Below are 13,333 nucleotides of genomic sequence, written 5' to 3' on the forward strand. Positions count from 1 at the left end.
GCTCAGATAGAATAACGTGACAGATATAATAATGTGAGTTGATTTTGGTTGTTTTCCTAAACCTTGCAGAGAGCTTTGGAAAATAGGATAGATATAATTTGTCAGATGGACAATGAGAGATCCAAGGGGTAAAGAGAAACCATTCACCTTGGCCACCTTTTTATTTCTTTTCTCTTATTCCTGTCAAAGAATGGCTCTACTTCATGCTCAGAATAGCTTTCTAATCCTTGTCTACAAAGCCACATGTATTCCCTTATCAAAAACTTGACTCCATGCCAGCCTCTCTCGGCAGCCCTATACTGATGATATGTTGGATAAATGCATCCTCTGCTGCTTTTCTGACAATGGCATTCCCCAAACACTGTTCTTTTAGCATTTTAAACATTTTCCTTAGGGGGAAAAAAAAAAAAAAAAAAAAACAAAAAGAAGGAAATGATATCTGATTTGTCATCTTTTGTGTGATTGTAAATTCTGATGCTCTTTTGGCTACTTCATACTACATCAAGGTCAAGAAATACTTAATGCCTTGAGTGGTCAAATTGATGAAATATAGGCTAGAACATTTTCAAATGGCTTCGAAAAGGAATAACGTGTACGGTTCTGAAAAATCAGGGAACTTCCTCATGAATAAGTATTGCGCACCACTGGCACTATGATGTGTCATTGACGGTGTGCACCCACAGTGAGGGACTTATTTTTCACTGGAGGAAAGCCTCCAAGAGGAAACAGAAAGAATGAGTTAGATTTCTGTCAGTATAACAAAATACTAAGACAAGCTACTTATTAAAGAAGCAGATTTATTTTGGCTCATGGTTTTGGAGATTTACAGTTCAAAACTGGTAAGACCCCATTAGCTTAGCTGTCTGGTGAGGTCAGAAGATGGCAATGATTGAGTGTGTAAACATATGGTGAGCCAGGAAGCAAAGAGTGGTTAGACCCAGTTTACCCTGTAGAACCAACACATTCAAAAGAACTTCCTTCCAATGACCTAAGGACCTTCCATTATGTCCACCTCCCAAACACCATGCAAGTACTAAATTTCTATCCTCTTAGACCCATTAACTTAGGACTTTAGTGTTAAACATCTATCTGAGTTTGGGGAACTATCTCTTGTACAAATCATAGCAAGAAATGGACCTATCCATCCAAAAGATATCAAGGGAAGCAAGAAACTTCTATGGTAGAGACAGTGGCAACATCAGAAGGGGAGATCACTGTTCTTTTCTTGTAAAATATTTCAAGTAGCCATCTTTTATTCTGTACATTTTTGAGGAATCTGAAAAGAATGCAATATGTACGGAAGCCCTACAGAGGACATCCTACGGCCTGAGGGTACCAAAATTGGCGTGAAGTGGAACAAGTAGGGACTTAGGGGCAAAAATTAAGTGACATGAACATGATTATTAGGGGATAGGCTGTGCTATGATCTGAATATCTCTGTCCCCCCAATATTCACAGAGTTAAACCTAATCCCAAATATAACAGTACTAAGAAGTAGGGCCATTAGGAGGTGATTTGACCACAGTGATGCAGCTCTCACAAAAGAGATGTGTGCCCTTATAAAAGAGGTTCAAAGGACCGCTTCCACCCCTTGAAAGGCCACACCAACAAGGTGACAACTATGAGGAACAGGCCCTCACCAGAAATCAAATAGGTTAGTGCCTTGATTTCAGAGTTCCCAGCATCTAGAACAGTGAACAATAAAACTATATTGTGTATAAATTACCCCGTCTATGTAATTTTTGTTTGAACTTGTCCAAACATATTAAGGCAGAATGAAAAGTTGGCCATCCAAAGGGAAAAAATATTCAAAGGTTGAGAATTTAGCACTACCTCATTTACTAGTACATTAGCCTTGTCAAATATTACAGTTAAACTTCTCAACATAACCTTATGCTGTCAAAGTACATGTTCAATATACAGAACTCGGAAAAGATAAAATGGACCTAACACTGTGTTCGAAATCATAAAAAAATCTCAAGAATACGGTAAAACAAGGTGAATTCACAATAAAAACATCCTGATCCCTTCATTGCGGTGATAGGTAAAAAGTTGCAGGCATTGTGTAAATAAATTAGTCTTTTCACAATTTGCTAGAAGTTTCTCTTTCAGCAGTTGCATCCGACATGCAGGCATTGATCTCAGCAGCTTTGGAATATACTCTGTTGGTCATACAGAGGCCGGCTCCATCCACCACTATTAGAGGAGGAATGTATTCTCTGTGGAATCCTTTCAAGGGCTACAACAGGTTCACCTCTTCCTGCTGGTGGCAGACTGGGTTGCATTTGTCTGCCAATTGATTGTGACTTCCCACCAAGTCTGAAGGTGCATGTAGTACACCCAACCGTGTGCACACAAAGAAAGATCAGGTTGCCCTTCCCCTCTCTTTGGAGCTCTGTGTTCACTGATCTCAGTGGAGGGTCACTGTCCTCTTTATGACAGTCACTCATTTCCCAGGCCTGCTGAGTTTCCAGACTGTCTTCCTATTGTATGTGTGTACAGACTGATTATAAGTTCACCACTTCCTTCCACCTTTTTGTACAGCGTATTATCTATGACAGATGAGTGCAATAAAGTGAATCATTTTTTTTTTCTCTTGCAGGCAGCACAGTGAGTTCTAACCAACAAAGGCACATTGAGGTAAATCTTTAACAGTGTCACCACTTTGACTTTCATCATTTTCACCTTTCCTTTCACTGATTTTTATCCCTGGAGTTGTAAAACATAGTTTCACATTGTGATCGTCCTCCAGTCCTCAGTAGAATTAGTTACCCTGACAAGAACATACTCTGTTTCATAGACACTCCATCACAGCTTAGTTTTAGTTGCCACTTTCCCTCCGCAAATTCTATTTTACAGATAAAAGCTCAGAGTTTCAAAAGCTGAAAAATTTTCAAAAAATGTCAGTCTTTCATTTTTAAAAGATAATGTGGTACTAGGAAACTATTGAAAACATGTGATAGAATATTGAATGGAAGGGAAATTATTTTCTACATATTTAGGGAAAATATCCAAAATAGTATGTAGTGATACTGTGGATTTTTTTATTTTATATATAACATATAAAATATATATTTGCTTGTTTTCTTTTTTCTCTTTTATTTATCTATGTGTTGTATCTTAAATACATTTTAAAATTTGCAAAGGCAAATAGGAAAACAAAATGAACACAGGGAATACCAAATACAACATGCTTGTTATTTTGCACTGTTTAGTTTACACATACAAAAACCAATAAAATATTTATAATAAAATAATTGTCATTTTATTTATTGTCTTGCTTTGTTCTGGCTACAATAAAGTATCATAAACTGGCTTGTTTATGGAAAAAAAGTTATTTTTCTCAGTTCTGGAAGCTGAGAAGATGCCAGTGGATCCAGTGTCTAGTAAAGGCCGGTTTCCCAACTTAGAGTGCCTTCCTTGCGTCTACACATGGTACAAGGGACACGCTGGCCTCCTGGGGTCTCCATTTAAAAGACACTAGTCCCAATATTGAGTGTTCCACCTTCACGACCTAGTCAACTTCCAAAGACCCTACCTCCTTTAAACCATCAAATTAGTGGTTAGCACTTCAACATGTGATGGTACAGACTGGGGGTTGGAGCAAACATTCAGGCTAAAAGGCAAGGCATTTCAAAGGGAAAGAGACACATAAGAAATCATTACTCTAACGTAGCAACTTCTATTTTTCTAAAGTTACAGGCAATTTTAAAGGAAATAGGGGTGCCTTGTAAAGGCACATTTTAAGTCACCTCTACAAACTCACTGTGTAAGAATTCACTTGAAAAGGGAGATACAGAGCACCAAATCCATTTTTTCCTTTTAACCATTTAAATGCTCACCCTCATTTTCTTTGTGTTAATACTTGAAAGGAAAATTATAATATCTAATTTTCAGATCATTCTTCCCTTCATTCATTTAATTAACTAATAATGATCCTGTACTTTGTTACGTTTAAAAACTCTTTCTGTGATAATTTCTTTTCTGACACACTCAGTGACCAAGTCTCTCTATGAGAACTGGCTAAGGAAAGACAGGCTAGGAAGATAGCAGCAGACCAAGACGGGGCCTTTGGAAGATCACCTTTTGGAAAGCACCTGGTGGAAACCATGGTGCATTAGATAGACAGTCTGGGAGGTGATATTTTTTTCTCAGAAAATAAATAAATAAATAAATAAATAAATAAATAAACGAAAGACAGACAACCATGGCATATGAGAAAGAAATTATGCTTTCAGAGAAAAACATGAAGCCCAGATAGAGGGAAAGCAAAATAACTAATTCCTTTGCAAAGTCCAAAAGGTAAACTTCAGGTGTCTGCAGCACTTACTTCAAACAACTCCCAGGGCTAAAAACTAGCTTGTGCCACTGGGAATTTTACACCTAAGATCCACTTAATTCATGCCTGAACCCTTCAAGATTGCATTCTTGGTACGAATACTGACTTGTACTAGGTACTAGCATCCCCAGTGGATAAACTGATGAGCCCAGAGAACAGATAATGGCCTGGGATAAAGTTCCTCTGGGCCCTGGAGGAGCTAGAGGAAGGTGACAGGCATAATCTCACTGGGAACAAGGAATGTCTAATGATGTAGTGAGAGTCTCCCAGACAATTTCTGGGAGCTGCCTTTAGAAGAATAGATGGAAAGTCTCTCTAGATGTGACAATGACATTTAGTCTCCCCTCTTCTCCTGTGGTTAATATTCCCTAGTTATTTGATGAGAATCCTAAAGAGAAAGTTTAAGACAACTGCATTTCTTTTGGGAAAATTTTCTTTGATCAGATAAGGGAATTCCAGAGACAATCCTGCTAGTTAATACAAATGAATTCAACTTAAAAAAAACTGTAAAAATTTTTATTTGAGATCTTAGGAATTGCAGTTTTGAAACCAAGCTCCTCTATAATGACTTTGATACAAATACTAGAAAATGGCAGGTCCTTGTCTACCACAGCCTCTCAGTCTCCCTTCCTTAGCTTACGGCTCCCTTGCCATGTTTCTGCGATTGCAAATCAACCTCTTATTAAAATTAATTCACTAAATTGAAGAGGTGGTGTATATTGTTCCGTATGGTCCCAGATCACAAGGCTCACGGGGTCATTAATCTTCTATATATACAACATCTTGATGTTTGATCTTAAGCGTTTTTCCAGGAGCCCTAGGCCCTGAGAAAAATGTAACAACCACCCGACTGACTGAAGTCCACTTTCCATCATCAAAAGCCCCATAAGGACAAATCAATCTAAGGAGGGCTGTGAGCACTGTGGTGCAACCAGAGACCTGCACACAATTGAGCATGTACCTCTCAACCCCAATTTCAAACTGTGAGATCCCTTATTCCTAACCTCTGGAAGAACTGGAAATTGAGTGCTAGCTGCTGGCTGGTTGCTCAGTGGTTGGAAAATAAATATCTACTTTCTTCTTCCACTCCCAAGTGAGTGAGTGGGTTGCTGCACATCTAGGGAGAGGACCTAGGTTTTAAGGTTCTACAGTTTGGGAGAAAAAGATTCAGATAGCTCTGATCAGTGTTTTAGGGAAGGCATGAAAAATGGGAACTTCCAGGGTCCTTTTGTTGTTGTTGTTGTTGTTGTTTACCTTTTATTTAGTAAATATAAATTTCCAAAGTACAGTTTATGGATTACAATGGCTTCCCCCCCCATAACTTCCCTCCCACTCACAACCCTCCTATCTCCCGCTCCCTCTCCCATTCCATTCACATCAAGATTCATTTTCAATTCTCTTTATATACAGAAGATCGATTTAGTATATATTAAGTAAAGATTTCATCAGTTTCTACTTAATATGACTGGTTTAGATCTGTAATTGATGCACAGTTATTCTTAAGTGTTGAAAATTAACTGAAATGTGATCCCTGTTGAACATGGTGGTGGGAATGGGAGAGGGAAGAGATGTATAATTTGGGACATGCTCAGGCTGACTTGCCCCAAGTGGCGGAGTTGGAAGCATAATAGGGGATTCCAATTCAATCCCATCGAGGTGGCATGTACCAATGCCATCTCACTGTTCCAGGTGATCAGTTTCAGTTCACAGTTGGTCATGGTGGAGGGACTGGGAGCCAAAGGGAGCACATAGACAAGTCTAGTACCTGCTAACGCTAACCGATGGAGTAAATAAAGGGGAGAGTGATCCAACATGGGAAGTGAGATACTCAGCAGACTCATAGAATGGCAGATGTCCTAAACAGCACTCTGGCCTCAGAATCAGCCCTAAAGGCATTCGGAGCTGGCTGAAAAGCTCATGAGAGTATTTCAGGCATGGAAAGCCAAGACACTCTGGCAAAAGATCTCTGTGAGTGAGATCCCAGTGGAAAGAACAGGTCATCGAAGAAGGAGGTACCTTTCTCTGAAGGGAGGAGAGAACCTCCACTTTGACTATGACCTTGTCTAAACAAGATAAGAGTCGGAGAACTCAGAGGGCTTCCATAGCCTTGGAAACTCATGACTGGAGCATAGGGAGATTACTGATACCATAGACAGGAGTGTCAATTGGTAAAGTCAACAACAGGAGTCACTGTGCACTTACTCCTCATGTAGGATCTCTGTCCTAAATGTGCTGTACATTGAGATTTAATGCTATAACGAGTACTCAAACAATATATTTCACTTTGTGTTTCTATGGGGGTGCAAACTGTTGAAATCCTTACTTAATGCATACTAAACTGATCCTCTGTAAAAAAAAAAAAAAAAAAAAAGAAAGAAATTATCAATTCCCAACTTGACTCTCACTGGGATTAAACATGACAATAGGTCTGCTCTGATTTCATCATCATTTAAAAAAAAAATCATCTATTATTTTTCACTTTATGTTTCTGTGTGGGAGCAAACTGTTAAAATCCATACTTGATGTATACTAAGCTGATCTTCTGTATATTAAGATAATCGAAAATGAATCTTGATGTGAATGGAAGGGGAGAGGGAGTGGGAAAGGGGAGGGTTGTGGGTGGGAGGGACGGTATGGGGGGGAAGCCATTGTAATCCATAAGTCGTACTTTGGAAATTTATATGCATTAAATAAAAGTTAAAAAAAAAAAGAAAGTAAACTGAAAATAGATCTTTGTAAAAATTAAGAGTGGGAATAAGAGAGAGAAGAGGAAAAAAGTGTGAGAGCATGAGCAGGAGGGAGGCAGGGTGGTAAGTTTCACTGTGTTCCAGAATCTGTATATAGGGAATACATGAAAATTGTATACCTTGAATAAAATTTTAAAAAAATTAAAAGTTCCTATTAAAAAAAAAAGATTTCATCAGTTTGCACCCACACAGAAACACAAAGTGTAAAATACTGTTTCAGTACTAGTTATAGCATTACTTCACATTGGACAACACATTAAGGACAGATCCCACATGAGGAGTAAGTACACAGTGACTCCTGTTGTTGACTTAACAATTTGACACTCTTGTTTAAGGCATCAGTAATCTCCCTAGGCTCTAGTCACGAGTTGCTAAGGCTATGGAAGCCTTTTGAGTTCGCCAATTTCGATCTTATTCAGACAGGGTCATAGTCAAAGTGGAAGTTCTCTCCTCCCTTCAGAGAAAGGTACCTCCTTCTTTGATGGCCCTGTTCTTTCCACGGGGATCTCACTCGCAGAGATCTTTCATTTGGAGCTACCAACAGATGGTGAACAGAAAACGGGATAAACAGAAGGGAAATGTCTATAAAACAAGGGTCCTAGAACCTCTTGGTATGTATCTTGGAGCCACTAGGCACAAGGTACATTCTAGATGTCTGAGATGAAAGGATAGAGGTGACCAAAGTTCCCATTCTGAGCAGCACCTGGAGATACGCATAATTCTTGCTCCTAACAACTTTTCATGGGTCTATTTTGAAAATTCTTTCCCTCTAGGCTCTTCCTGCCGCTTTTCCACCAGTGTCTCAGGCTACTTCGGTTTCATCTCACCTCTGTTTCCAGTGTTACTGACATCATAAATAAGAGTGTCAATTCTTAAATCAACAACAGTAGTCACTGTGCACTTATCCCCATGTAGGATCTCTGTCTTTAATGTGTTGTACTATGTGGAAATAATGGTATAGCTACTACTCAAACAGTACTTTATACTTTATGTTTCTGTGTGGGTACGAACTATTGAAATCTTTACTTAGTACATACTAAATTGATCTTCTGTATATAAAGATAATTGAAAATGAATCTTGAGGCCAGTGTCTTTGGTTCACTTGGTTAATCTTCCGCCTGAGGTGCCGGCATTCCATGTAGGTGCTGGGTTCTAGTCCTGGTTGCTCCTCTTCCAGTCCAGCTCTCCGCTGTGGCCCGGGAGGGCAGTGGAGGATGGCCCAGGTGCTTGGGTCCCTGCACCCACATGGGAGACCAGGAAGAAGCACTTAGCTCCTGGCTTCGGATCGGTGCAGCACTGGCCCTAGCGGCCATTTGTGGGGTGAACCAACGGAAGGAAGACCTTTCTCTCTGTCTGTCTCTCTCTCTCTCTCACTGTCTATAACTCTACTTGTCAAATAAAAATTTTAAAAAATTAAAAAAGAAAATGAATCTTGATGAAGAATGGAATTGGAGAGGGAGTGGGAGATGGGATGGTTGCAGGTGGGAGGGAGGTTATGGGGGGAAAAGCCACTATAATCCAAAAGTTGCACTTTGGATATTTATATTTATTAAATAAAAGTTTAACAAAAAAAAGAAAATTCTTTCAATGTTGCTTTCATTGCAATTTTTTATATCAGAAAGTCCTTAGTCCTAAGGAAGTTCCTAAGGTTTTTCCAATTTCTTTTTATTCAAAAGTGCTTGTCTTATGAAACCACTCTACTTTGGGGGTATTGTTTTCTGAGTTCTGAATAAATAACTGCAATTATGATAAATTGAGGTAGGTAGGGTTTCTATATTTAGCCAACAAAAACATGCAACTGTCATTTAATTTGATTTTCAGAAAATATATATTTTTATAAGTATGTTCCATGAAATATGTGAGACATATTTGTGTTATTCATTGTTTCTCTGAAATTCAAATGTTACAGAGTTTCTTCTTTTTTATCTGGGGACCTCATAAAAATCAGGATAAGATTAGGAGATGAGGTTATGATAATTCCTTGAAATAGCAAGGAATTAAGAAAAGAAAGAAAGAGGAAGAGAAGAAGAGGGATGAGATAAAGGAAAAAGAAGAGGGGATAAACAAGAGAAGGATGAAAGGAAAAAGGAAAAATGTTGAAGTTCTAAGGAAAAGTGACCAGCTATATTCCTAATTATCTAAGAAAGTATATAAACCAGGATTTAAAATAGATAGATGGATATTGGATGATTTTATAATGTAGAATATCTTTTCACAATTGCTGCAAAGATAGGACTATAAATTCTATCCAGATGCTAGTATTTGAAAAAAAGATTTGAGTTTTATTATATTTTTGAATACCTTTTCTCTATTTTGTTTTCTATTATAAAATAGTTCAAACATATAGAAAAGTACAAAGAATAGGTAGTAAGCACACATACCTCACCCCAAGGTTTAAAATTTTGCTTCTATTTTCTACATCTTATCAGAGCATTTTTGTAAAACAAAATTTAGAACTAGAATTGAAGGCCCATTGCACCTTTCAGTATCTTCTACCCATCATTTCTTCCCCAGGAATGTCAGTATTCTAAAGTTGAATGTATTCTTTCTGACACATTTTATACAGTATTAATTAACATATATGCATATACTATATATCTATATGTCCAAATGTAAGATATTACACCATTTGGTTTAATACATTTTAAAAACTGTCATAAAAGTCACCCTTCCTCAATTTGCACCATTACTAAGCATGCTTCTGACATTTAACCATGTTGACATATCTAAATTTGGTAAATCACTTATTTTACCTTCTATATAGTATAAAGTAATCACAGTTTTATCCACTCCTTTAGTGACAGATGTTTTAGTGATAGAGAGACATATAGAGAGACAGGAGGACAGAGAGCTTTCTTCCTTTGGTTTACACCCCAATACCCAAGACAGCCAAGGCTGAGGCAGGCTGAAGCTAGCAGAGTCTGACTGTCTGCAGAAATGGAGTGGGTCTTGCACATCTCTGCAACTGGTACCACCCAGACACCTTCTATTGGGAGTCTCTAATTGTCCAGAACAATCCTACAGAGAATATGGGTGGGAACCAGTGGTTAGCTTCAGCAACACAACAGCCAGTACAAAGGATTCCTGTGGATTACAGGATAATACCAGTCAAGTTTTCTCTAATTACTAAATTTCATAATAAATTCTCTTTACTGCTGGAGTATTCATATTTCTTTTTCTTGTTCAAAAAGAACTTGATTATTTTGGGTGTTTACTTTTCCACATAAATTTTAAGGTTAGCTTATCAGGCTCCATAAAAACATGGTATCTGATTATTTAGCTGTTTGTTTATTCTACAATAAAGCATGCACATTTATGCTTCTATGCTTTAAGCTTACTGTAGGCTTACAGTTTCGTCAAAGTTTATAAATGAGATATTTATATTTATATATAATTTCTAATTGGTAGTTGCTCTTCTATGGAAATATCTTTCTTTTAAAATATTTATTCAGAATTCTATAATTTTGTTCAACAATTAGTAGATTAGTATACTAGATTACCTGCACAGATAATATATGTACACAAAATATTAGCACCACTGAATTGTTTTACATCTTCGTTATTTATTTTCCTGAGAATCCTGCATTGGATTGGAGCTCTAAAAATGTTACAGAAGAATAATTGACCTTGTTTTTGTTCTGATTTTAAAAGGAACGTTACTGATTTTCACCTTTAAACTATTTATCAGATTAAGACAATTGCATTTGAACACTACTTTGCCATAGGATTTTGTTGTTGTTGTTGTCCTTTTGGTTTGCTCTTAACAAGGGAGCGAGTTTTTCAAGTGTAGCTTCTGCATGTATGGAGATAACCAAATAGTTTTTATAATTTAATCATGTAGAGTAATGAATTAGATTAACATATTTTTGAATGTTAATTTATTTTTGCATTTCCAGGGTAAAATTTACTTGATCATATAATGTGATGCTTGTTTACTGTTCACTCTGGCCAGAAGTTCGGAGTCATGTTTATAGTTTGGAGAAACTGGAATATACTTTTTGTTTTTCATGCTGTTCTCTGGTTTTGATTTTCAGATTTTGCTGGACACATACAAAAAAGAGAGAAGTATTTTTTCACTCTATTTATGCATAACATTTATAAAATAAAAATTATTTATAAATACTTCTAGTATCCTTGAAAAGAATAAATATTATCTATTTGTTAAAAAATAACTTTCCTACTTATAGAAATTTCTGTATCGTTAATCCTTCATTGTCTGATTTAATCACTTGATTTCTGCACATCATGATGATATCACAAATCATAGTGGTCAATTTTTAAAATTATTTAAAAATTCTTTCATTTAATTTTTATATATTATATACTCAGGATGCATAAAGCACAGAATTGATCTATGTTCCCGGTGAGTTGTTCCTTTTATTATTAAAGAAATGACACTTCCATATCTAATGATTTTTTTAATCTTAAAGTCATTTTTTCTGTCATATTAATAGTGCCATATCTTTTTCCTGAATAGTATTCCCTTGGTATATTTCTTTCCCTGCTCTAAACGTTCAATCTTCTTTGTCATTTATTTTATGTGTCTATTATAAAATTAATACATCTTAATATTTTTACTCAAGCTGACAATCTAACAGACAAGCTTAATTCATTAATATTTATTATTAATATTTATTATGAATCTGTAACATGTCTAACATTTTATCTTATTTTATGATTTTTATTTTGTTTAGTTTTAAGTTTTTTCCTTCTTTTATTCTCTCTTTCCTTCTATTGAATTAGATTACTTTGTCATTTTTTCCCACTTGTTTTAGGAACCAAATAGTATGTTTCTATGCTTCCATTTTTTATATTCATTTAAAATTATTTTTATTTTATGAGCATTATTTGTTTCCATGAAATAAAAGTAGATGATTTTATCATGTATAATATGTTTTTAAGCATATAAAAAGTTACTTTCACAGAAGCTTAGAGGGTAATGATACTCTTGGAAGCTGAGGCAGATTGGGGAAGTAGGGAAAACTGAGAGACAATAATAATGATTGTTGATCATAATTGTAGTTCAACAGGAGGAATGAATTTCAAGAGATCTATTATACAGCAAGATGACTCCAAACTTTAAAGCGGACTTTCACCTTTTCTACATTGTACCAACGTTATTTCGTTTTGGGGGCCACTTAGATATTCCTTACATTCTTGACAAAGACTTCTTCAAATGTCTCTTCTCCATAATTCTCTTCAACCACTTTTTTCCCTGAAAATGGAATTAGTACATCTTGGACCTCTTAATTGTACTTTCCATGTCTCCTAACAGTTCTGTCATAATTTCCACTTCATATTGCTTGGTGCTACCCACAAATTGCTTTCCTGGATCAAATTTTACCTTTGATTAATTTTTGTTTGATGTCTCTATTGTATATGTGTATGTCTTTTGAAATTTCTTTATTTGAAATGTAGAGTAACAGAACATGGGGAAGGGAGAGTTAAGAGAGAGAGAGAGAATGAATATGAATTTTCCATCTGCTAGTTGACTCCCTAAACACTAGCAAAAGGCAGGGCTGGACCAAGTCAACATGTCAGCCTGCAGGTATCTCCAAAGTGATGGAGACACTGCAGACAGACAGAACTAAGTTTGTACTATATCCTCCTATTTTAAATTTGTTTTGGGGCACAACTCCTGCCCACACTCCCAGAACACAGAAATCCTGCTATGACAGGATTTTTCAACTATAAGTAATAGAATATTCAATTAAATGTAGCTTAATGTATTACTGCCTCACATACCAAGAAGTGCTCTAGTAGGACCTTTGCAGTCTTAGTGAATCATCAAGACCTCAAGCATGATCAGTTTCACTTCAGTTCTCAGGTTCATCCCTTTTACAGTCATAGATTTCATAATTCTGGGCAATACTTAGTGAAAGGCCAAAGAGAATTGCTTCCTAAGATCTTCCATAAAACAGAAGAAAACATTCTCCAGAAACCTCCCAGTAAAACTTTCCCTTGTATCTCACTGAACAGAACTAGATCACAGAACAAAATCAGCTCCTGGCTAAATACGTTGTCACTGACGGACCACAATCAAGAGTCATGGTGTTGGGCACAATGGCTCTGTGAGCAAGGCAGTCGCTGTTGAGAATGCAATCAACAGCGTCAACCATAGCCACAGCTACTCAAGCTCTATAAAAGATTTCTGCCTCTGGCCTACCTCTTGCTGACCAAATAAGGCATAGATACTTGTTCTGAAGTGATCCATTTATAGGTTGCTCCATCATTCTATTAGTAAAAA

Source organism: Oryctolagus cuniculus, chromosome 12 (genome assembly GCF_964237555.1).
Source record: "Oryctolagus cuniculus chromosome 12, mOryCun1.1, whole genome shotgun sequence".
Classification (NCBI taxonomy): Eukaryota; Metazoa; Chordata; class Mammalia; order Lagomorpha; family Leporidae; genus Oryctolagus; species Oryctolagus cuniculus.